This window comes from Bos mutus, chromosome 19 (genome assembly GCF_027580195.1).
Source record: "Bos mutus isolate GX-2022 chromosome 19, NWIPB_WYAK_1.1, whole genome shotgun sequence".
Taxonomy (NCBI): Eukaryota; Metazoa; Chordata; class Mammalia; order Artiodactyla; family Bovidae; genus Bos; species Bos mutus.
The window spans coordinates 4,732,381-4,755,341 of NC_091635.1; the positions used below are offsets into that span (position 1 = coordinate 4,732,381).

The 22,961-nt window shown below is 53.6% G+C and overlaps 1 long non-coding RNA gene across 2 annotated transcripts in view; it reads right to left on the reverse strand.

The window, feature by feature from the left end:
• LOC138992054 (uncharacterized) overlaps nt 1-22,961 on the reverse strand; it is a 162,028-nt gene that overhangs the window by 16,398 nt on the left and 122,669 nt on the right. The window contains exons 2-3 of one of the 2 annotated variants that reach the window (XR_011467858.1): nt 11,148-11,252; nt 10,191-10,289 (exon numbers count right to left, since the gene is read on the reverse strand). This is a non-coding gene — a long non-coding RNA (uncharacterized lncRNA). The remainder of the gene's footprint in view (nt 1-10,190; nt 10,290-11,147; nt 11,253-22,961) is intronic. The other variant, XR_011467857.1, reaches the window with a different exon arrangement.

Sequence of the window (22,961 nt, forward strand, 5' to 3'; positions counted from 1 at the left end):
GGCGGGCTACAGTCCATGGGCTCGCAGAGAGTCGGACATAACTGGGCACGCACGCATGGACGGATGAATGTGCAGACACCCTCTGCCTTTAGCTTGCACCTCTTTCCTTGCATTTCTCAGGCTTTTCACGCGTGTGCCGTCTTCCTCAAACCCCTGCCTCATTCCCGTTAGAGACGCCACAGCCTGGAGAGCCAACCCAAGTGGCACGGCTGTCCACGGACTCTGCCTAGCGTGCCCCAGCCCCGGCCCAGCCTGCACAGCGTGTGATGCGGGTGCTGAGGGGATAAGGAAGCGGGGTCTCGGCACCCCACGGCCACGGCAGGCCGAGGCTGCCACCCAAGCCTGCAGCTGGGCTCCAGGAGGGGCTGGGAGGTCAAGCCGCAGGCTCACAGGACAGGCCACCCACACGGCCCCGCCCCGCTCTGGCCCTTGGCCCTGCCTTGGAACAGTCTGCCACGTGGCCTCCCTCGGGGAGGCCGAGAGGACGAAGGGCTGAAATCAGGGGCGAGGAAGAGCCCCATCTTCCTCTGTGCACCAGAGACCCTTCCTGGGCAGGGGGGCGGGGGCGGCATGTCCCCCCAGCTCCAAGTCTGAGGGCACTGGGCCTGCGATGAGCCGGGGCCTCCCTCTCCTAAAACCCAGATGTGTTTCCAGGGTTTGATGGAACCTGAAAGAACCCTAACCTTCTTCAGTTATTTCACACTTCTCTAATTAAAGATGCAAACTGGATTTTCATGTTTGCAGAGAGAGCTTTGACCGCGAGTGTAGGCAGCGGAGCAAAACAGGAAGGATCTCTTTCGTGTTCTCCTTCTCTGTCTTCCCTCTAAAAGTACAGGGACACAGGGGAGGGGAGCAAACAGGATCTTGGCAGCCTGGCCTCCAAGCGCCCCTGGAGCTGGCCTGCGTTCTGTTGGAAGCTCTTCTCTTTTCTTTGCTCCCAGAGACACCAGTCCTCATCCCCGTCAGTTGCGCAGGGGTGGAGGTGGGGGGAGCTGGGTGAGGCTCTGGGAAAGAGAAGAAATGGGCAAAGCCCAGGTCCTCTGGCTTAACTGCCCAGAAGAGAGCCCGAACGCCTCGTCTGGGTGGAAGGCAACGGTCCCAGCTTCCTTGGCACGGTGCGACTCGCCGGAATCCAGAGCCCCGGCTGGCAGAACAAGGGTGGACAGTGGAGCCGGCCGGAGGGGGGGCGGTCTGGGCGGGAGGGGGGAGGGCTCTGTGAATCACATAAATTAGAGACAGAAGGGATGTCAGGCCACCTTCACTTCCTTCCTCCCCTAATGGGAATTATCTCATTAGCCCTGAGCTTCCTAGAGGCTAACTTTAAATGATTCCTGTACCGGGGGCTTTCAATCCACAGCCGCGCCACCCGACCCCCCACTCAGTGCTCCCCTTCCCCATCAGATCTGCTCTAGAAGGGCTCTTAAAGGGACAGCAGTCAAAAGACACCGGTTCAACCTATTTAACTCTGAATGCTTTGCTCCAAACATTTCATCCGATGTTAAGTTTTGCCCTTTCAACCTTTACTTCCACTTACAGGAATTTATTATAAGAAAACGGTCATGGAGGGACTGCCCTGGGGGTCCAGTGGTTAATGAAGACTTGGCCTTCCCAATGCAGGGGGTGCGGCTCAATCCCTGGTGGGGGAACTAGGATTCTACACGCCTCACGGCCAGAAAACGACAACATCAAGCAACGACAGTGATACTGTGACAAATTCAATAAAGACTTTAAAAATGACCCACTTTCAAAAATCTTATTTAAAAAAAAAAAGATAACAGTCATGGACACAGTTTCGTTGTGCTGTGTTAGCGGCTCAGTCGTGTCCGAATCTTTGTGACACCAAGGACTGTAGCCCGCCAGGCTCCTGTGTCCATGGGATTCTCCAGGCAAGAATACTGGAGTGGGTTGCCATGCCCTCCTCCAGGGGATCTCCCAGAACCAGGGATTGAACCCGAGTCTCCTGCACTACAGGCGGATTCTTTACCATCTGAGCCACCAGGGAAGCCCCAGGGACATGGTAACAGGTCAATAATGACACAGCATATGCCCACCTCCCCCAAAAAACAGACATATTGGAATCTCTGGGACCTATAAATGCTACCTTATGTGGCAAAGGAGCCTCTGCAAACGGGATTAAGCTAAGGATGTTAAAAAGGGGACATGGCCTTGGACTACCCGGGTGAGTGCTAAATGCAATCACAGGTATCCTCACGAGGGAGGAGCAGAGGAGCATTTGACTCGATGGGAAGACACGACAGGATCACAGAGGTAAGGGTGGGGTGACGTGGCTGCCGCTCCAGGTGGGCCCACAGCCTCCAAAAGCTGCGAGAGGCCGGGACCATTCTTGCCCCCCACCCCCAACTCCTCCCTGCCCCCGGAGCCTCCTCAAGGAGCCAGCTTTGATGACAACAACCCGAGATTTTAAGACTCATCAACCCAAGAATCCTAAGACTCATTTCAGACTTCTGGCCTCCAGAACTGCAAGAGAATAAATGTGTGTATTAAAAAAACAAACAAACACCAAGTTGATGGTAATTCATTACAGCAGACCCAGGAAACTAGTACAGATATAAATAAAGTTCTTGCTACCAGGATTGTAGGATTGTATGAGGGCTAAGGGCGGTTTGATCCCTTTCTAGGAATGAAGATGGAGGAACTGGAGACAGTTTAGCAGAGAGAGATCAGACAGAGTCAGAGAATCTGTATGCAGGTCAGGAAGCAACAGTTAGAACTGAACATGGAACAACAGACTGGTTCCAAATCGGGAAAGGAGTACGTCAAGGCTGTATATTGTCATCCTGCTTATTTAACTTATGTGCAGAGTACATCATGAGAAACGCTGGGCTGGATGAAGCACAAGCTGGAATCAAGATTGCCGGGAGAAATATCAATAACCTCAGATATGCAGATGACGCCACCCTTACGGCAGAAAGCGAAGAAGAACTGAAGACCCTCTTGATGAAAGTGAAAGAGGAGAGTGAAAAAGCTGGCTTAAACCTCAACTTTTCAGAAAACTAAGATCATGGCAAATAGATGGGGAAACAAGGGAAACAGTGAGAGATTTTACTTTTCTGGGCTCCAAAATCACTGCAGATGGTGACTGAAGCCATGAAATTAAAAGATGCTTGCTCCTTGGAAGGAAAGTTATGACCAACCTAGACAGCATATTGAAAAGCAGAGACATTACTTTGCCAACAAAGGTTCGTCTAGTCAAGGCTATGGTTTTTCCTGTGGTCATGTATGGATGTGAGAGTTGGACTGTGAAGAAAGCTGAGAGCTGAAGAATTGATGCTTTTGAACTGTGGTGTTGGAGAAGACTCTTGAGAGTCCCTTAGCCTGCAAGGAGAGCCGACTAGTCCATCCTAAAGGAAATCAACCCTGAATATTCATTGGAAGGACTGATACTGAAGCTGAAACTCCAACACTTTGGCCACCTGATGTGAAGAACTGACTCATTGAAAAAGGCTCTGATGCTGGGAAAGATTGAAGGCGGGAAGAGAAGGGGACGACAGAGGATGAGATGGTTGGATGGCATCACCCATTCAATGGACATGAGTTTGGGTGAACTCCGGGAGTTGGTGATGGACAGGGAGGCCTGGCGTGCTATAGTCCATGAGGTCGCAAAGAGTCGGACACGACTGAGCGACTGACCTGGGTATAGCAAAGGCACTAAATGATGCTGATTGCCCTATCAGGAGTGCCCTCTGCAGTCTCGATCCTCAGTCGTCCTTTCAGTGAATGCATGAAACACCACAAAGCAGCGAAACTAAGAACGAGATGATCTGCGTCTTCAACAGCTATTTGCCAAGCACCCCGCTTGCTCACTGAACAGCGTCTGATAATCCTGTGTGCCTCTCCTCTTTGCTGATAAACCAGAACAGCTCATACGGCACCAAACATCAGCACCCCAATGCCCACGTGGCCTGCAACCAGACTCTCTAAACATGCAGTCGGAAGGTCCCTCGGGGAAAACCTAAGCAGAGAAAGGCAGAGAAGGCGGGGGAGCCTTCTGCAGCAGCCAAGGGCAGGCTGGCTGTTGTGGCTGGAGCCCAGACAAAGCGCGTCCACCGGGCGCTGACTGATGATTGGCTGTGGGAGAGGCCCCAGGGGCTCCTAAGTCACAGGTGGGTGCCTGCAAGTCACCCTCCCAGGGGGGCTCCGGCCTCAGGCCCTGCCTCACCGCGAATCACAGATAGCACCCCAGTGTCTCAACCCCACGCTGGGTGGCCCTCGCCCCACCCATCGCACCCCTGGAGCCTGTCCCATGCTTGGTGATCTCAGCCGGCCTCACACAAACCCTGTCAAGGAGGCGGGACAGGTGTTACGATCCCCACTTTCCAGACGGGGAAACTCTGCTGGAGCTGCTGCATGACTCGCTCAGGGCCACCCAGGGAGTACAAGCCCCAGGGCTCCGTCCACAGCCCAGGGCGACGGTGACCCCAGCCTCCCTGTGTGCCGACCAGGACTTTGGGGCTTTAAAAGTTGCTGCTGTTTAATCGCTCAGTTGTGTCCGACTCTCTGCAAACCCATAGACTGCAGCCCGCCAGGCTCCTCTGTCCATGGGGTTCTCCAGGCAAGAACACTGCAGTGGGTTGCCATTTTCTCCTCCAGGGGATCTTCCCGACCCGGGGATGGAATCCGTGTGGACTGCGTGGGCAGGCGGGTTCTTTACCACACCACCACCTGGAAAGCCCAGGGCTTCACACGAGTGGCACCAGACAGCAAGGGGATGGCTCCTCTGCCTGGGCACTGCTGCTTTTTTGGACGCTGGGAGCACAACTCCCTGAAGTTCCCCCCTATTCCCAGTCTATCAACCTCTGTCCTCCGGCTTGAGGGCGGGAGGAAAAGGGCACTGCCTTTGGAGGCGGTGGGGGGAGGCAGGCATGGCTTGTGGCAAGGCAGTGCTGCCCCTAGGAGCATGACGCACACTCTCGGGACCGGGGAGGTGAAGCTGTGCACCGTGTACTTTGCTGAGCACGGAGGAGAGAGAGGCGAGAGCAGAGCTGATCTGAACGCCTCACTGCCTCGCTCGGCTCACAAGCCAGGACACTCCCACGGGCCCCGGAAGCACCCTCTGTTTCCCTAAGCTGTGCCCAGCAGCCTCCGCCAGGGTGGGCTGCTGCAGAGCAGAGCGCAGCAAGAAGAGTCCCCCTCTTCTAGTCACAGGGCAGCCGGGCCCTAGATCAGGGGGCGCCCGGGAGGTGGCAGAGCTCCTCCTCCATGGGGCCCCTGGATGACATCGCCCACACCACCCACAGCCATGCCCAGCAGGCCTGGCTGAGCCGGCAACCAGATCCCCGGAGGTGGCAGCCGCAGGCGGGGCGGGGAGGGCCCCGCAGGATGCCCGGATTCGGGCCAGTTTCCCGGCCGTGGTTTCCCCTCACCCCGCCTCATCCTCCGTGGAATCTGTACCCCGAGGGGCCCCTCAGGAGAAGCTCTAGGACTAAGAGGTCCACGGCCTCTTCTGCACACGGGGTGAGGCGGGCAAGGAGCCTGAAGCAGGGAGCAGACAGTGTGGGAGCCATGAGCAGTCAGGCGGCCCGCGGCAGGTTCCCATGGCACCCTGACTGGCAGCGTGAATAGCTAACCGCGCCCCAGACAGGTGCTGGCGGCCTGGCCTTAGGAGTGCTCGCTCAGAGCACAAGCTGATTCACTTCCCCCTGTCGGCTCCGGCAGAGTGAGTCAGCGGAGCTTCGCACCAGCTCCGCCACCTCGGCCGAGGAACACGCACGCCCGTCTCTCTGTACCACCTGTTTCCCAGGACTGCGGGGCCCCCTGCAGCCAGCCCTCACGGTTTAGGGCAGACAGCGTCCCTGGTACCTAGCCTCCAGCCCTCCCGCTCCCCGCCCCACGCCCGGGACAGCTCAGTGAGTCCAGACCGCGACCCACCAGGAGTCCGGAGGGAGAGCCCGACAGGTGTGCATCCGGGCCCGAGGATGGGTGAGCTGGCGCCACCTTTGACCTTTAACAGCCCTCTGCGACCTTCCCAACCCTCTTTGGAGATAGACTAGAAGTGGAAAATTCCAGAACTGATGAACCAAAGGGCAAAACCGTGAGGCGACGTCAGCTTCCCTCTGGGGAGTAACAGGGACTGAAGGTGTGAAACCGAGTCCCGGGGATGTTGACATGCTTCCTACTTGCTACGTCAAGGGGGAGGCGGCACTGGCCACCGAGGCCACGATTCTGGAGGCTCCTGTGCTGGCTCTGGAGTAAACCTTTTAGGAAGAATCACCCGGAAAGACATCCGATAACACTCACCCAGGGAAAAGAAACTCATACATCTCTGGGTCATCTTTTTGTCCCCACTCATGTATGGTCTCTCCTACAAAATAATTTTTTTTTGTAATTAAAAAGACAAAGTTAAAGAGGGAAAAGGAAAAATATGAAAATAAAACACAACAGTTTTAAAAAAAGAAAAGAAAGAAACCTCACTGAAATAGTTTGGGGATTTACATTTTTTTTTTTTTTTTTCATTCTCAAAAAGTCCCTCCCACTACCTGGTTTCTAAAACAGACGGTAAACAGAGATGACATCAAATTGGGCAGCGACTGGCTCTCCCGGCCAGGGGCTGTCCGCAGGTGTGAGACTGACAGATTGAGCAAAGATGACACCGTTGCTATCCTTAGAAGATGAGAAGCACGGAGGAGGAGCAAGGAGCCCTGGGTGTGGGGGGAACCCGACACCCTGCACCGCTGGCCTTCTGGGTAAACTCGTTCGTCTAGATGGGGGGCCCCCGAAGTGGGGCTCCCTGTTGGGGAGTTTTGTTTACCCCTCACCTCTCAGGTATGGTTAGCTGAATCACGCCCCGAGGGCTCCGAGAGCTCGGGCTGCACGCTGTCTGCGCTCCACGGAGCACTCCGGACTTTCCAAACTGCATCTTGAGATCCGCTGGTTGCCGCCATGGCTTTGGCTTGACCCCTGAAGGGGGCGAGGTGCTTTCCCCGCCACACACACGTCCCGCACATCGCAGCTGTGTCCCTGGCCCCGAGCGGACCGAGGCCAGAGGGGAGGGGACAGACTCCACCCCTGGCGGCTGGCTCGGGGGACAGCATGAGTCATGAGGCCTGGCCGGTGACCGCGATGTCCTGGGGTGAAGTGGGAGGCCTGGGGGATGTGGCCCAAGGCAGGGGCCAGAGCCACAGTGACTCAGACTGGGGCCCCCGGGGGAAGTTCCATCGCTGCATCCTCTGGATGGCTCCTGTCCCCCTGGGTGAGGTCATCCCCAGGGCCGCTCAGAACTGGGACTTGCTTGGTTCTCTGTGAGCGCCTGGCTTCCCTCTCAATCACAGTTACAGCAGGAATTATCATTTTAGCATCCACACCTCTCCGCTACCCGCCACACACACACACACACACACACACACACACACACACACATGATGGATGGACCCAGGCAAACAGCCTGTCCTCCCGCCGCGGCGTCAGATTTTTTCATCTGTAAAAACAGGCCTTTCTCCTGATGATCTCAGGCAGGAGCCTCCAAGGCTCAGAGGTGGTGAGCAGACTGCTCACTGAGAGGAAGTCTGCTAGATCCATGAGACTGGGTGATATTCTAATATTACTGTTTGTGACTACTGCTCCACGGACCCGGCCACTGGGCCATCTGCCTTCATCTCCCCGGGCCACTGGGTCTGGAAGTAAAGGAGTCCAAGGTGATGGGTGAGAAAGTGTCTCTAGGGACTTCCCTGGTGGTCCAGTGGTTAAGAATCTGCCTGCGCAGGAAGAGGGACAAGGTTTGATCCCTGGTCTGGGAAGAGTCCGCATGCCGCAGAGCGACTAAGCCCACGGGCCTCCAGGACTGAAGTCCGGGAGCCCTAGACCCGAGCTCTGCAGCAAGAGAAGCCACCAGGATGAGAAGGCCCAGCGTGGCAGCTAGAGCAGAGCCCCGGCTCACGGCAGCTAGAGCAGAGCCCGCACGGCAGGGAAGACCCAGCACAGCCAGGAGACCCAGCACAGCAGCTGCGCCGGGCGGGCTCAGTAGCCGTGGCCCACGGGCTCAGCTGCCACAGGGAATGTCCCCGGACAGTGGTGGAAGCCAGTGTGCCCGCACTGGCAGGTGGATGCACACCCACTGTGCCCCCAGAGACGTCCTACACCCGCGTTTTTGGGTTTCCTTCCCATTCAGGCCCCCAGAGAGCATGGACCACAGGTCCCCGCGCTCCACGGGAGGCTCTGCTTAGTTACCTCTCTTATCCAGAGTACCAGTACTGTGTGTACTGACGGAGGTCAATCCCAGTCCTGTGATTTCTTCCGTTTCCTTTATTTCTCCTCCGTCACTACTAGTCTCTGCTGCCCAGTCTGCGGCCTGCCCGAGTGACCCACGGGGGCCCCCCCACAGGGATGATGGGGGGTTTGACCCCCGCGCGAAGTCCCAACCCCAACGTGAGGGCCTCTGCTGAGTGAGGCGGGCACAGCTGTTGAGACTGAGCCCCTGGGGGTGGGCTTCGGCTTCTGCCGTGGCTCCCAGCGCCCTCGGGGGGATCGCCACCCCCGTCCCCAGGCTCCCCCCGGCCTGGGCCCCAGCCCCAGGCCCTCAGCCCCGCCTGCAGTGGCACTCCTGTCCGCAGACCCCAGGCCGAACCCTGCTTTGGCCTTGATGGAGCTGCTGCTCGCAGACAGCTCTTCCCGCCTCAGTTCCCCCGAGTGTGTGCTCAGACATCAGCTTCTCAGTGAGGCGTCCGCCCTATTCAAGGCCTCGCCCTGCCTTCCCCTCCCCGCCCAGCAGCACACTCGAACGGTCCCTGTTTCTGTTTCTTCCCGCAATGCCATCACCTTCTTCTGTACTAGATAATCTACTTTTACACCTGCTGCTTATTATAGCCCCTCCCCTGCCCCGCACTGGAAGGCAAGCTTTGTGAGAGCGGGGTGGCGTTCTCTGCCTGGAACAGCCCTACCACACAGCAGACACCCAACAAGGATATGTTCGATGAATGAATGAGTGAATGAACGAACGAATGAATGAATGAATGAGGGCATCACTGCCATCAGAATAGGGCTGTGCCTCTCATAGAATGAACTGGCATTCAGGCCTGTGGGGGGGCAAGTCACCCAGAGAAGGTAAGGGAGAGGACTGGCTCAGGCGGAGAGCTCTGTTCTCAAAGGCCGTGACCACAGTTCACCTGGAAATCCCCTGGAGTCACTCATTAACGCTGCCTGCCCCCACCACCCACACACAGGCTGCCAGTCACCTGAGCCCAGACAGCAGCTAAAGCACAGTTTAAGCCACGGACTCTCCCTCCCAGGCCCACCCTCCCGCCGGGTAGTCCACACCATGGTCTGAGCACCCCGTCTGAGCAGATCCTACCACGAGCAGCCACAAAGGGGGTGGGATACAAAAGACACCCGAGTCCACGCAAACAAGCCCCCCAGGCCCCAGCGGGGGAGGCGGGGCGGCCCGGTGAAGTCCTGGAAGCAAGGCGATGCGCCAGCTGTGGGGACCTCCGCGGGCACGGGGTCCTCTGGGCGGGGTATGGGAGACGGCGAGGCACACAGACAGGCATCTGGGGAGAGGGTGGGGGAGCTCAGAGGGGGGTGGCAACAGTTCAGAATTGGAGTGCGTGTGCGTGCTGAGTCACTTCATTTGCGTCCAGCTCTTTTCAACCCCATGGACTGTAGCCCGCCAGGCTCCTCTGTCCATGGAACTCTCCAGGCAAGAATCCTGGAGCAGGGTGCCAGGCCCTCCTCCAGGGGATCTCCCCAACCCAGGGATCGAACACACGTCTCTTACATCTCCTGCACTGGTAGTCGGGTTCTTCACCACTAGGGCTAGCCGGGAAGCGGGTGGCTGGGACAATTCACCGTCACTCGGAATAGGAAGAGACCTCCGCGCACAGGGGCTGGCTCTGGCTTCAAATCCTGGCTCCCCTGCTAAGTAACTGGGCAGCCTGGGCACAAAGACGGGGTCTCAGTTTCCTCCCCTGCAGGCGGGGTACAGCATGACTGATCGGCTTGGCTTATAAGAGGTGAGAGGGAGTTCATCTCAGCAAAAGCCGTGACAGTGGAGCCTGGCCTGAATTCATCATGACTGTTAGAATTTATCAGCCTGAGTCTCGGGACCTTCTCTGATGGCTCCTGCCTGCCAGTCACCACTCGGGGCTGGTACCCAGGCCTGTAGGGATACCCAGGCAACCAGATATGACATGGAAGGAGAAGAAATCCAAAGCCGGGGGGCTTCGGGGCTGCGGCCGTACCTTGATTTTGGGGTGCAGCTCGCCTTTCAACTTGTCCTGCTTTCTTGGTTCAAAGCATCTATGCATCTATTCAGGTCAGCCACAGCCCTCTGATTTCACCTGGAAAAAGAAGGGGAGATTTACACCAGGGAACAGGACCATGACACTCAACTTCAAGCTTCAGACGCATGCCAGGCAGTCTCCCAGGGACACAGGGATTTCTAGGGACTCAATAAAGAATAAAACTGTGTGGAATCAGAACAAAGGGAGAAATCCATTTCCAATCCATCATATATGTGGCAAACTGAAGAAAGCCTTCAAAAGAAATATAGGTTATCAGCATGATAAACCAGACCGAGAATAAACTGAGACACGATGGGTGTGACACAATAGTAACTGTTTTCAAATTACGATGAAATTTATTTTTTCATTTAAACTTATTTATGCTTAATCAGAGGATCATTGCTTTACACTATTGTGTTGGTTTCTGCCACACATCAACATGACCCATCCACAGGTACACATATGTCCCCTCCCTCTTGAACCTCCCTCATACCTCAAACCACCCCCATCCCACCCCTCCAGGCTGTCATGGAGCACCGGGTTTTAAATCCACAGTTGACCTTTTCTACAAAGATAATCTGTGGCCACAGTCCTGAGTTGGGGAGCCTTTTGCTCAGAAATTCCTATGATGCTATTTCTGAATTTTCACATGTTCCCATCTTAGGGTATGTTTGGATTGATTGAATAAGATAACACGCAAGGAACACCTAGCCCTGTCCTCGGCCCCTAACGCGCACTCAGTCAATATTAGCTATGCTTTTACTAATTTTACTCCTTTGTGGGTTTCTAGAGAGCAAGGCTATTCCGCACCATCCACAGAATTCCTGAGCAAATGGGCACAGTTTTCAGTGTAGTTGCTGTTGCTGCAAAAAAAATAGATATTTAATCTTTAAATTCGACCCCTGTTCAACTTACTTCAGAAACCAGGAAGAGTAGTATTTCAAAAGGTGTTTAAAAATAATAGCTCCATTCTCAGCTTCCCCATCATTAGGCTCAAAGAAATCACTGGAGATCCTTAGGCTGGCAAATGAAAACAGAGAGAAAAAAGAAAAAGGGGGGAAACAATACCATCAGATTTGAAACAGAAAACCTGTAACCTTTGCTCACAAGAGAAAGCGTTGTTTGGGTGGCGTTTCGTTCCTCGCTGGATGCACACACATCAGAGTGGGGCTTGGATCATTCACTTGTTCCTAGAGTTTCCGAGCCCAAGGGCCGAGCCAGTTCTCTGCAGCTACCGGATCAGGGTCCCTAAGTGTTCCAGCACCCCTCCCCAATCCTAGGGACACATGTTTGTTGGGTGGGCTTCGTCTCCACACCCAGGAACTCATCTCAGGACCAACTTCACAGGCGGTGCAATTGGTAGAGAACCTCCCTGCCAATGCAGGAGACGCGAGAGAGGTGAGTTCGATCCTTGGGTTCGGAAGATCCCTTGCAGAAGGAAATGGTAACCCCGCAAATGGTAACCCACTCCAGTATTCCTGCCTGAAAACCTCGTGGACAGAGGAGCCTGGTGGGCTATGGTGAGTGGGGTTGCAACTCACAAATGCCAGAAAACTCATTGAAAAGAAGCAAGCAAAACAGCAAGATGGGGCTTCCAAGGTGGCTCACTGGTAATGAATTCCCCTCCAATGCAGGAGCTACAGGAGATGAGGGTTTGAACCCTGGGTCAGGAAGATCCCCTGGAGGAGGAAATGGCAACCCACTCCAGTACTCTTGCCTGGAGAAGCCCATGGACAGAGGAGCCTGGTGGGCTACCGTTCATGGGGTCCCAAAGAGTCAGACACGACTGAGCAACTAGCACAAGCACACGACAGCAAGATCCTCCAACTCCAAGCCCAGCGTCCAGAATGGACTCCTGTTCCTGCTATTACTTTATGCAAAGCCACCCTGATGCTTTCAGCTGATTAGGTGGAAAGCATTTGATAAACCCATCAAGCCCAAACCTGGGCGAGTGGAAATGAATCCAGCTGGCCTTCCAGGGGAGATGAGAAATGTCACACAAGTGGATCCAAATTTACCCTGCCCCCGCGACATCTCAGTCCAGCCAGGAGCAGACAGTGGGGAAGAGGGCAAGGGGAACCTAGGGGAGGGGGTCTTCTTGAAATCCTACAGTGAAGTGAGGAGGGAACTGAGGGTCCCCAGACACGGCTGCTCACTGAAATCACCATTCCCCGACCCCAGGCAGCTGGAAAATCACACTGCAACCTGGGTCCCATCCCCAGTGGTTCTGATGGGCCCAGATTAAGGTCCTGGCACTGGGATTTTTAAAAAAGGGATTTTGAAGTTCCCAGGAATCTGCCTAAGGCCAACACACCCACTGGGCACAAGTTCAGGTCTCATGACACTTTTTTTTTGGGGGGTTACAATTTCTTTTTAAAATCAGAAGGAGTTTTAACAATAATATTAATGCCTATAAAACAATGAATCCAGCCTGGGTTACAGTCACCCTTTTATGAAGGCATAAAATATCATTATTATTTGATTGACATTTACAAGTAGGAAGGAGCCCCCAAAGATAAAAGTACCTAAGGTCACAAGAATCTTAATTCAGCCCTGAATTTACCTATTTCCTTCCAATTGCCCAACCTGCCAGTCTTTTTTTCCTCCAGATTTAAACCAGTTCTCCGACTGAGGGGTCAGTTGCTAGTTTTGACTCTGTGGCGAGCATCAGAACCCTACTCTCAAATAGACTTAGAGCAAAAACAACAACAAAGGAGATGGAACTTTTTGCTACACTAAGAAGTCCAGCTGTGTTTGGCTTCAGGCAGTCAACTTGCCAGGTTTCCCTGAGACCCTCTGTTGAATCCCCCCGGACCCCCAACCCAGCCCGAGGACTCTCCCCCAACTGCTGCTCATGGACTTGCCCCCCGACTCGGCTGGTCCCACGCCAGGTGCACTGGGCTTGATTCTCAGCAGAGAGATGCCCCAGTAGCCACCTCCGCCCCTCCTCGTGTGGAAGCAACGCCGCTTGGCAGGGCAGAGCGGCACCTCTGAGGTTCAAGCACTCACCCTCAGCCCCCTAGGGTGTAAGCACCAAGCATCCACCCCACCTGGGCCCAGAGAAGACAGTTATACCATCTGATCTGGTATATCATACCATGAATTTGAGGGTTAGATACAGAGGAAAAATCAACCTAGATCTTTACTGGGATTTGTCTCCAGGTTAGGATTAAAGTTTCCTTACTTATTTCTTTTAATTTTCTTGCTAGTCTTCCCTGGTGGCTCAGATGGTAAAGAATCCACCTGCAATGCAGGAGACCCGGGTTTGATTCTTAGGTGGGCAAGACCCCCTGGAGGAGGAATTGGCAGCCCACTCCAGTATTCCTGCCTGGGAAATCCCATGGACAGAGGAGCCTGGCAGGCTACAGTCCATGGGGCCGCAAAAGAGTCAGACACGAGTGAGTAACTAACACTTTCACTTTCATTTATTTCTTTTAATTTTCTTGCTGCAGGGCGGTGGAGCAGGGGGAGGGGGGTGGTGGAAAGTCCTTTCTCTGCCTGCCACCCCTAGTAAGCCTCTTAGACACCATCGTTATGGTATTTCTATTTGAGAGCGTAAAATAGGACTGTGCTGGTCTCCATTTCACAGGCTGCTCATTGGTACTAAATTAAACCATGTGTTCAATTGCCTAGCCTATTTCCTGGCCTGTAGTAAGCAGTAGCTGTTACTACTATTGTAAAAAAAAAAAAAAATTACAGAATTGCATAAGTTAAGAAAAGAAAAATCTGGAAAAAGAAAGCAAAGGTTACCAGCTGTCATCTCGAGGTAAGTAAGTTGATGGGTGATTTGTGTCTTCATGTTTGCAGGTCTAAAATGAACAGGCTCTGTTTGGTAGAGAAACAAAATGCCATGGTGTTTAAAAACTAATAAACGTGCAAGGGATATTCATCGTCTTGAATCAGAAATAAAACTATCCCTGCCATTAAAAACAAAAAAAAAGTCAAGACAGAGTTTGCAGAATGGCCTGTGAAATAAAAAACGGATTGGAAACTGGGGGTCAGCGGCTGCCAGCTTGATCCAAAGTTTGGGGCTCAAGGTGCAATTCGGCAAGGGCACCCTTGGGACCCGCACGGCCAGGGTGAGCCCAGAAGTCAGACAGGCCTGGACAGCCAGGACCTCGGGGTGATCTTAGAAGCAGTCTGAGATTTCCCTGAAGGGTACGGTCAGCGCTGGCCTGGCCCGTGTACCTGACCAGGAGTCCTCGCCCGCTGACAGGCTGCAGCCCCAGGGCTCAGCAGACCGGCTTTGTGGCATTTTCCGAATACCTGCGTTGTCATAGACAGAGGGCTCTCTGACGGCATCGGCGTTTCAGTTCAGGACCTACCACTGCCTGGAGCCTGCTACCCGACCCCAGGCTGCAAACAGATCCCCGGCTCCATGATGCAGCTTGCAGGGGCCAATCCGGAAGCAAGAGTCCTGCTTCCCTCCGCACGTCTGGACAAAAGGGAGCGGATGTGGGCCTGAGGCCTGGGATCCTCGTGGACCCCGGTCGGCACTCAGGTCCAGCCAGTTGAATTGTCACCCTTTCCCTTCCTCCTTAAAGATTCCCTGAAACCCTGCACCTAACCTTTTCTCCTAAGCCCGGTGTGCCAGCTGCCTACAGGGCAGGCTGTTCACCGATTGGCAAATCATCTCAAATTCTCGAGGACGAAATGGGACCTCTTCCATCCTCTCAGCCAGGCTCCCCTGGGGAGCTCCTCACTTCAGTGAATTCAGCTTAACTCTCCCCATCACCCAGATGTGCAGCCCTGCCCTGAACCAGTGAAGTTGCTCAGTCGTGTCTGACTCTTTGCGATCCCATGGAGTATAGCCTACCAAGCTCCTCCATCCATGGAATTTTCCAGGCAAGAGTTCTGGAGTGGATTGCCATTTCCTTCGCCAGGGGATCTTCCTGACTCAGGGATTGAACCCAGGTTTCCCGCATTGTAGGCAGATGCTTTACCGTCTGAGCTACCTGCCCCAATGCTGAGTTACTCACTCCACCTCCAGTCGGCTCTTCTGCTAAGGTTGTTCACAGTCCGTCTTTTGTTATCTCCCCATGGCCATGATAACTTCAGGTCCAAAATGTTCCATAATAATAATGTCATTTATGGTCGATTGTGTCCCTGCCCTTCACATGTGGTATTCCCTCCTCTGGTATATCTTCTCACCTTGTTCACTACCCTTCACCTCGTTCACTATCCCTGGTTCTATTTCCGGGCTGGGAAGCTCCAAGCTCTTTGGTGCCTCAGGGTCTCTGCACCTGCTGTTTCCTTAGAGGAACCACTTCCCTTAACTTCCTATGTCTGTGCCGCTCAGACAGCACATTCTCCAAGAGCACATTCTCCACGACGGCCTTATGACACGGCCACCCAAGTAGTACCTCTCAGCTGCGTCCTTCACGGCACACTTAACCTCATCGGAAATGACTGTGTTTGTTTATCTCACTTTAGTTGTGCCCCTGCTACTAGATCCTGGAGTGTGGAGAGCCTGTCTGTTTTGTTCTCCATTGTATGAACGGCACACACTGTATGATACGTACGATACGGCTATCATATCTTTTGGTTGAATAAATGAATGAATATTAGTATCCCCCTACGAAAGATAAGGTAATTGACGTACAGAAAGACTTAACACTTGCCCAAGGTCAGGTGGCTATGAGTAGCTGAGTCAACATTCGTACCAAGCTCCTCCGGCTCCAGGGGAAAGCAGAAAGCAACCTGTTACTCTGCCTTCCACAGTTGCGATAACCCCTACCTGAGCGCCTTGACTTCAGACTTTCCTTTTCCAGTCCACTCTAAAAACTCTCCGGTTTATCATCCTAAAATGCCAGGTAGCTCAGTCAGACTCCACCCAGCTGCTGGCAGTGGTTTCTAACGCCTTCTTTCTATCGCGGAGACCTAGAATCGGAGGCCATCTGCATGCGGGTCCTCTTCTCTCTCCAGCCTTGCTACCGGACTGCTCTGCAGGCAGCTTAGCTAATCTTCGCTGCCCCGCCTGCAACACCTCCGCTGCGCTGCCTCTCCCCGAACCTTCTGTAGAAGCCCAGTCCAAGTCTCACCTGACCTTCCAGGTGTCAGCGACGGCTCACACTGGAGCCACAGGACTTCTGCCTATGCCCCTGAGTGTGTGTGTATCAGCCCCTCAGTCCTGTCCGACTCTCTGCGACCCCATGGACTCTAGCCCACCAGTTTCCTCTGTCCATGGAATTCTCCAAGCAAGAATACGGGAGTGGATTGCCATGCCCTTCTCCAGGGGATCTTCCCGACCCAGGGATCGAACCCACATCTCTTACATCTCCCACATTGGCAGGCGGGCTCTTTACTACTAGTGCCGCCTGAGAAGCCCACATACACCCTGAGAAAACCATAATTCAAAAAGACCCATGTGCCCCAGTGTTCACTGCAGCGCATCTACAACAGCCAGGACACGGAAGCAACCTCGATGTTCATCAACAAACGAATGAATAAAGAAGTCGTAGCACATACATACAAGGGAATACCACTCGACCATTAAGAGGAGAAAGTTTGAGTCAGTTGAAGCGAGGTGGATGAACACAGAGCCTGTTACACAGAGTGAAGTAAGGCAGACAAAGAAAAACAAATATCATATATTAACGCATATATACAGAGCCTAGGAAAATGGGACTGATGAATCTATTTGCAGGGCAGGCTTACAGATGCAGACACAGAGAACGGACTTGTCGACACAGTGGTGGAAGGAAAATGTACGATTAAAGAGAGGAGCACTGGGACGCACGCGTTACTGTATGTGAAGCAGAGAGCTAGTGGGAAGCTGCTCACAGCACAGGGCGTTCAACCCGGCGCTGCGATGACCCTGGGGGGTGGTGTGGGGGCGGGGTGGGAGGGGGGCTCAGGGGGCAGGGACATACGTGTGCTTACGGCTGGCTCACATGGTCATACAGCAGAAACCAGCACAACACTGTCAAGCAACTCTCTTCCAATTTAAAACATATTTAAAAAATAACCGGAAGCGTTTCCAGCTTTCTCTTTTAAAAATCGCATCTTTGCCTGGAGGGACACCTTCCGAACATGGCGTGTTCCCACCAGTGACACGGAGCTGCAGCGTCCTCGGGCAGGAAGTAAGAAGCTGCCGCGGCCCCACGCACACCCAGCCTGCTGAGGACTGACCCGCAGAGGCGTGCGAGGCCCCCCACCCTCCCGCCAGCCTTGGCCCCCGTGTGTCAGTTTCCCCATGTCTGAATGGAAAACAAAATGCTCAACTCAAAAACATTTTTCCAAAGACATTTTAAGGAAAAATGAGGTCACAGAAAAGCAGGGAGGTAAGTTTAAATGGTGTGACCCCAAGCAACGTATTTTTTTTAAAGAATCCCCTTGAGAGGATTGCTCACCAGATTGGGGGTGGACGTATCTGGGGAGACCTGAGTCCCAGAGACCACCTGGGCGGCGGCAGCAACACGTAGACTCACGAGAAATGTCCAGCGACGCCCCGTAAGCCCACACCCTGACTGCAAACGGGCCCACACAGGCCCCGAGGTCCCTGAGGTTTGCGAAAGCGGCTGACAGCCCCCTTGCCAGCCAGGTCAACATTGCACCTCTGCCAGAGATACCAAATTTTCCTTCAACCACCCCAAACCCAGCTCGCCGAGCTATGAATAGTTATTAACATTAACTTGAGGCGTTAATTAAAAAACGTTCAGCCAGGCACATTCTCATACTTTTAAAAAGTCATTTGGGCAATTGCCTTTCCATGCCGCAAACTTTCCAAACGACCGACAGGTTGACATTTCACGGTGCTGTTTGCTTTAATTAAAAAAAAAAAAAAAAAATGGGAAAAGAGTCAGTTCCCCGGTTCACTTTTCAGGTACCTTGATTTACTGATGGGCAAATCCCAACTTAAGAGCTATGCCTTGCGACTGGGGGACAAAGAAGCCCCCACCTCCCAGAGTTGGTGTCTGGGCTGGTCAGGATGGAAGTGGCCAAAGGACCTGATTCGCTTTCTCTCTGTGTCCCCTCCCCAACGCCCAGCCATCAGCTTCCTCTGTTGCTTTTTCAGTAAACTTGAGAGTCAGGGGGCCGCGGGGAAGACCCTTCATGGCTCTCCAAATTCTTTCTTAAAGCAGCAGCTCCCAGCATCAGCTGGGACCGTGCGAGTTTGAATCTCACCTCTGTCACATACAATTGGACTTTGTCTGGATCCCAGTTTCCTCACTTGTCAGCAGTCGGCACAATAATATTAACAGCACCGCCCTCCAAGGCTGTTGGAGGGTAAATGAATTAACGTTGGTTAAGCACCTCTGACAGCGTCCGGAGCATAGTAAGCGTTACTACGTGTGATAGTTTAAATGCTCCTTGTGAACAAACTTGGATCCAGGGCCCCCTTGTTAAGCACAAGCAGAGCTGGACCTGTCCTGGCTGGCCGGAGCAGGGAGGCCGGGTCACCCAGCGCCTGCTTCTCGGGGGGGCCCGAGGTCCTTCCAAGGCCCAGCCAGGCCCCGGGGACACGGCTCATTCTGGGAACCGAAGGCGCTTGTCCCCCCACGTGACACACAGCAGCCTGTCCCCGTCAGGGAGTGCGTTCTCTCTCCCTCGACGGCTGGACTGAGCACTGCAGGGCCCTCCCCGGGGCCCTGCCGGGTCCCGGGCAGGCAGACGACAGACAGGGTGCACCCTCACCCCCCAGCCCTTCCTCAGGACCACGCCATGACCAGCCAGCCTGGTGGACACTGGACAGCAATAGCAGCCACCACACACTCCTGCAGAGAAGGAGAGGCTTTTTAATATAAATTTATTTAATTGGAGGCTAATTACTTTACAATATTGTGGTGGTTTGTCCCATACATTCACATGAATCCATCACGGGTGTACATGTGTTCCCCATCCTGAACCCTCTTCCCACCTCCCTCCCCATCCCATCCCTCTGGGCCATACCAGTGCACCAGCCCCGAGCACCCTGTCTCATGCATCGAACCTGGACTGGAGATTCATTTCACATATGATAACATACATGTTTCAATGCCATTCTCCCAAATCATCCCACCCTCGCCCTCTCCCACAGAGTCCAGAAGACTGTGCTATACATCTGTGTCTCTTTTGCTGTGGAGAGGCTTTCTTAACACACAAAAAAAGAAACTCACATAAAGCCTCCCTGCAACCTTATAACAAGAACACACAGCACACAGCAGCCACACCTTATCTAAAGTCACCACACACGCAAGGGCGGGCTGATGTGGACAAAACACCTACTATGCACACTGCAAGGGCAGGCTGATATGGACAGAGCACCTACTATGCACACCCAAGGGTGGGCTGATGTGGACAAAGCACCTACTATGCACACCACAAGGGCGGGCTGATGTGGACAAAGCACCTACTATGCACACTGCAAGGGCGGGCTGATGTGGACAAAGCACCTACTGTGTGCTTGTGCTTTTAGACTAGGTGGTAACAACGCCAAACGGGAGAGACAGGACCCCGCTCCCAGAGCAGAAAGCCTAGGGAGAAATAAGACACTGGAAACAGATGATGCTCGCATTTTGTGATACATATTACGTGGTTTTAGTTACTAAGTCGTGTCCGACTTTTGCGATTCTATGGACTGTAGCCTACCAGGCTCCTCTGTCCATGGGATTTCCCAGAAAAGAATACTGGAAAGGGTTGCTGTTTCCTTTTCCAGGGGATCTTCCCAACCCAGCAAACGAACTCTGGTCTCCTGTACTGCAGGCAGATTCTTTACCAAGTGAGCTATGAAGGAATCCCTCATTATATACATGGATATGTTACATATTCTATGTGTATATTATAGATTATATGTGTTATATGTTACATATAACATATGTAACATGTAACATATGAGCATCCCTTGGACGACAAGGAGATCAAATGAGCCAATCCTAAAGGAAATCAGTCTTGAATATTCATTGGAAGGACTGATGCTGAAGCTGAAGTTCCAGTACTTTGCCACCTGATGCAAAGAGCTGACTCTGGAAAAGTCGGCTTCAGAAAAGACCCTGAGGCTAGGAAAGATTGAAGGCAAAAGGAGAAGGGAGCAACAGAGGATGGGATGATTAGATAGCATCACTAACTCAATGGACATGAGTTTGAGCAAACTCTGGGAGATACTGAAAAACAGGGAGACCTGGAGCGCCACAGTCCAAAAAAAGTTCAAAATTCGGTCGTGTCCGACTCTTTGTGACCCCGTGGACTGTAGCCTGCCAGGCTCCTCTGCCCAGACAACAATACTGGAGTGGGTTGCCATTTCCTTCTCCAGGGGATCTTCCCGACCCAGGGATCAAACCCAGGTCTCCCACACTGCAGGAAGACTCTTTACCATCTGAGCCACCAGGGAAGTCCGGTGCAGGCATGGGGTCACAAAGAGGAGGACACGATTTAGTGACCGAAGAACAGCAACAACAAATGTTACATACCGGTGTCTGTGCACGCACATGATATGCCCAGCGTGTGCAAGGTGAGAGCACGGCTCCACCTCCCTGGTGGCAAGCAGGTCACCCGGCAGGTGAGCAGAGAACAGCTGCGGTGTCACTTGCCAGAGAGTTTACCTGGCTTAGTGGAAACGAAGACATTCGGCCTCTCCAGGTGTGAATTACAACTTTGCCACTTTTTAGCTGTACCATCTGGGGCATAAGAGGTCTTTAACACTTTTCTGAGCATCAGTGAAGAGAGCGTAGTTCAGAGCCACCTGCAAAGCAGGCAGGCAAAAGGTGATCGATTAATCACCAAGGAGAGAAGGCGAGAATGCGTGGCAGAGGCAACGTTCGAATGAGGCCGCTGGGAGGTGCTTGGCTGAGCCCAGAACCAGAAGAGCAAGCCAGAGGCCCTCGTGGGAGCCCGGGGCAGCCCAGCCCCGACCCTGCGCTTCTGCCACTGTATTATTTCCATCAGCAAAATCAGGATAATCTGCATCCTCTTCCTGTCTCTCCGGGATGTCTGGGGACACAGGAGAACCCAGCTGGGAGCTGGGGCGGGCGGGCTGGAGATGGGCCATTTCAGAAGAAAGGCAAGTTGTGAGCAGGAGAGATGATTATTTTCCTTGTGGAAGGCATGTGTGGGCAACAGGGGCGGGTTTCTTGGGGTTTATCACAAAATCCTAACAGAAGAGAGGTTACTTAACCGAGACCAGCAGAAGAATGTGCAGATATTTTAAAATATCAAACGGAATTCCTGAAGCCCCATAATATGACACCTCCTTTGCCAGGCTTGGCTGATGGCAAAGCTGCAAGCTCGGACTCGGGGCCGGACAGATCAGATGGTTGATTAACTTGGCTTTCCGGGTCCCAGGGCGACAGGCCCCTCTCGGGACCTGGAGGTGTGGGCCCCCAGCCTGGCCCCGTGTGTGGTCTGACACCACCGGCTCCTGGGCTGGGTTTGAGGTGTGATTTTAGACAGTTTCTTAAACCTGGAGGTCAGAGGTAAGACGATGATGAACCTCCGTCTCACTCTCCAGGCTTCCGAGGAGACCAGGGACTTGTTGGGACCTGGGCCCCACACCCGGCGGCTGTGGACGGATGTGATGATCCAGGAGGAAAGCTGCGGGGGACGGAGCACAAAACGAGAGAAGACCAGGCCTCCTGCCGTAGGACTCAGAAAGCCCCAGACAAGGGCTAAACAGTCCTCTGAGAGGGCAGACATTCACATCCAAGGGCACGTGTGTAACGGAGCACGGAGCAGACACGTCTGACACCTGGGGGGCTTCCCAGGTGGCACCAGTGGTAAAGAACCCGCCTGCCCGTGCAGGAGGCAGCGTAAGAGACGCAGGTTCGATCCCTGGGTCGGGAAGATCCCTGGAGAAGGCAATGGCAATCCACTCCAGTATTCTTGCCTGGAGAATCCCACGGATAGAGGAGCCTGGTGGGCCAAAGCCTCTAGGGTCGCAAAGAGTCGGACACGACTGAAGCGACTTATCACACAAACATGCACGCACTGACTGCCCGGGGGCTTGCAGTCTGATGCAGAAACTAGACCCAGCCCAACTGCACATTGCACACAAGGCTTGCACGTGTGCACGCAAGCACACACACACACACAGGCTGTCAAGCCATGCCTTACACCGGAACACGAGTGAGCAAAGTTTTATCAACTTACGGAGCTGAAGGGTCAAGCCCAGAACTGGGGCAGAGATTAGGTGCGCCTATCGCCTTAGACGTTTCTGAAGAGGTGGGTGGAGTTTCTATTTACGTCGGCACAGGCGTCAGTACAAACTGCAGCACCTCTGGTTTCCAGAAACACTCGGTAAACACTGCAGTCCTTCCGCCTGCCTGTTCAGAGACCCCACAGCTCTCTCACGCTCTTGTAAATTCCCAGTTACGTCTGTACTATTAGCTTGTCCCTAGGAGGGTGGATGCCCCTTGAAGGCCTGGTCCACCCCACTCATCTTTTCACATTGTGGGATTAACGTAAAACCTTCCGGTTCCACCTTAAGAAATCCCGCTTCCCCAAACCTCCTCCTCTGAGGATGGGGACGAAGATACTCCCACTGCCTTATGGGTAGGAAGATCTGTGGCTGAACGATTCTGCCACCATCACGTTCCATGTTATTTCCAATGAGTAACGGGCAAAATTTTGCACCATAAGGTCAAGGGACTGTCGAAAAAAAAAAATAGGAATCTGGCAACCTCAGTACTAGGCATATACCCAAGGGAATCAGAATTAAAAAAGACACGTGAACCCCAATGTCCATCGCGGCACTATTTACAATACCCAGGGCATGGGAACAGGCTAAATGTCCACCAGCAGATGGATAAAGAAACT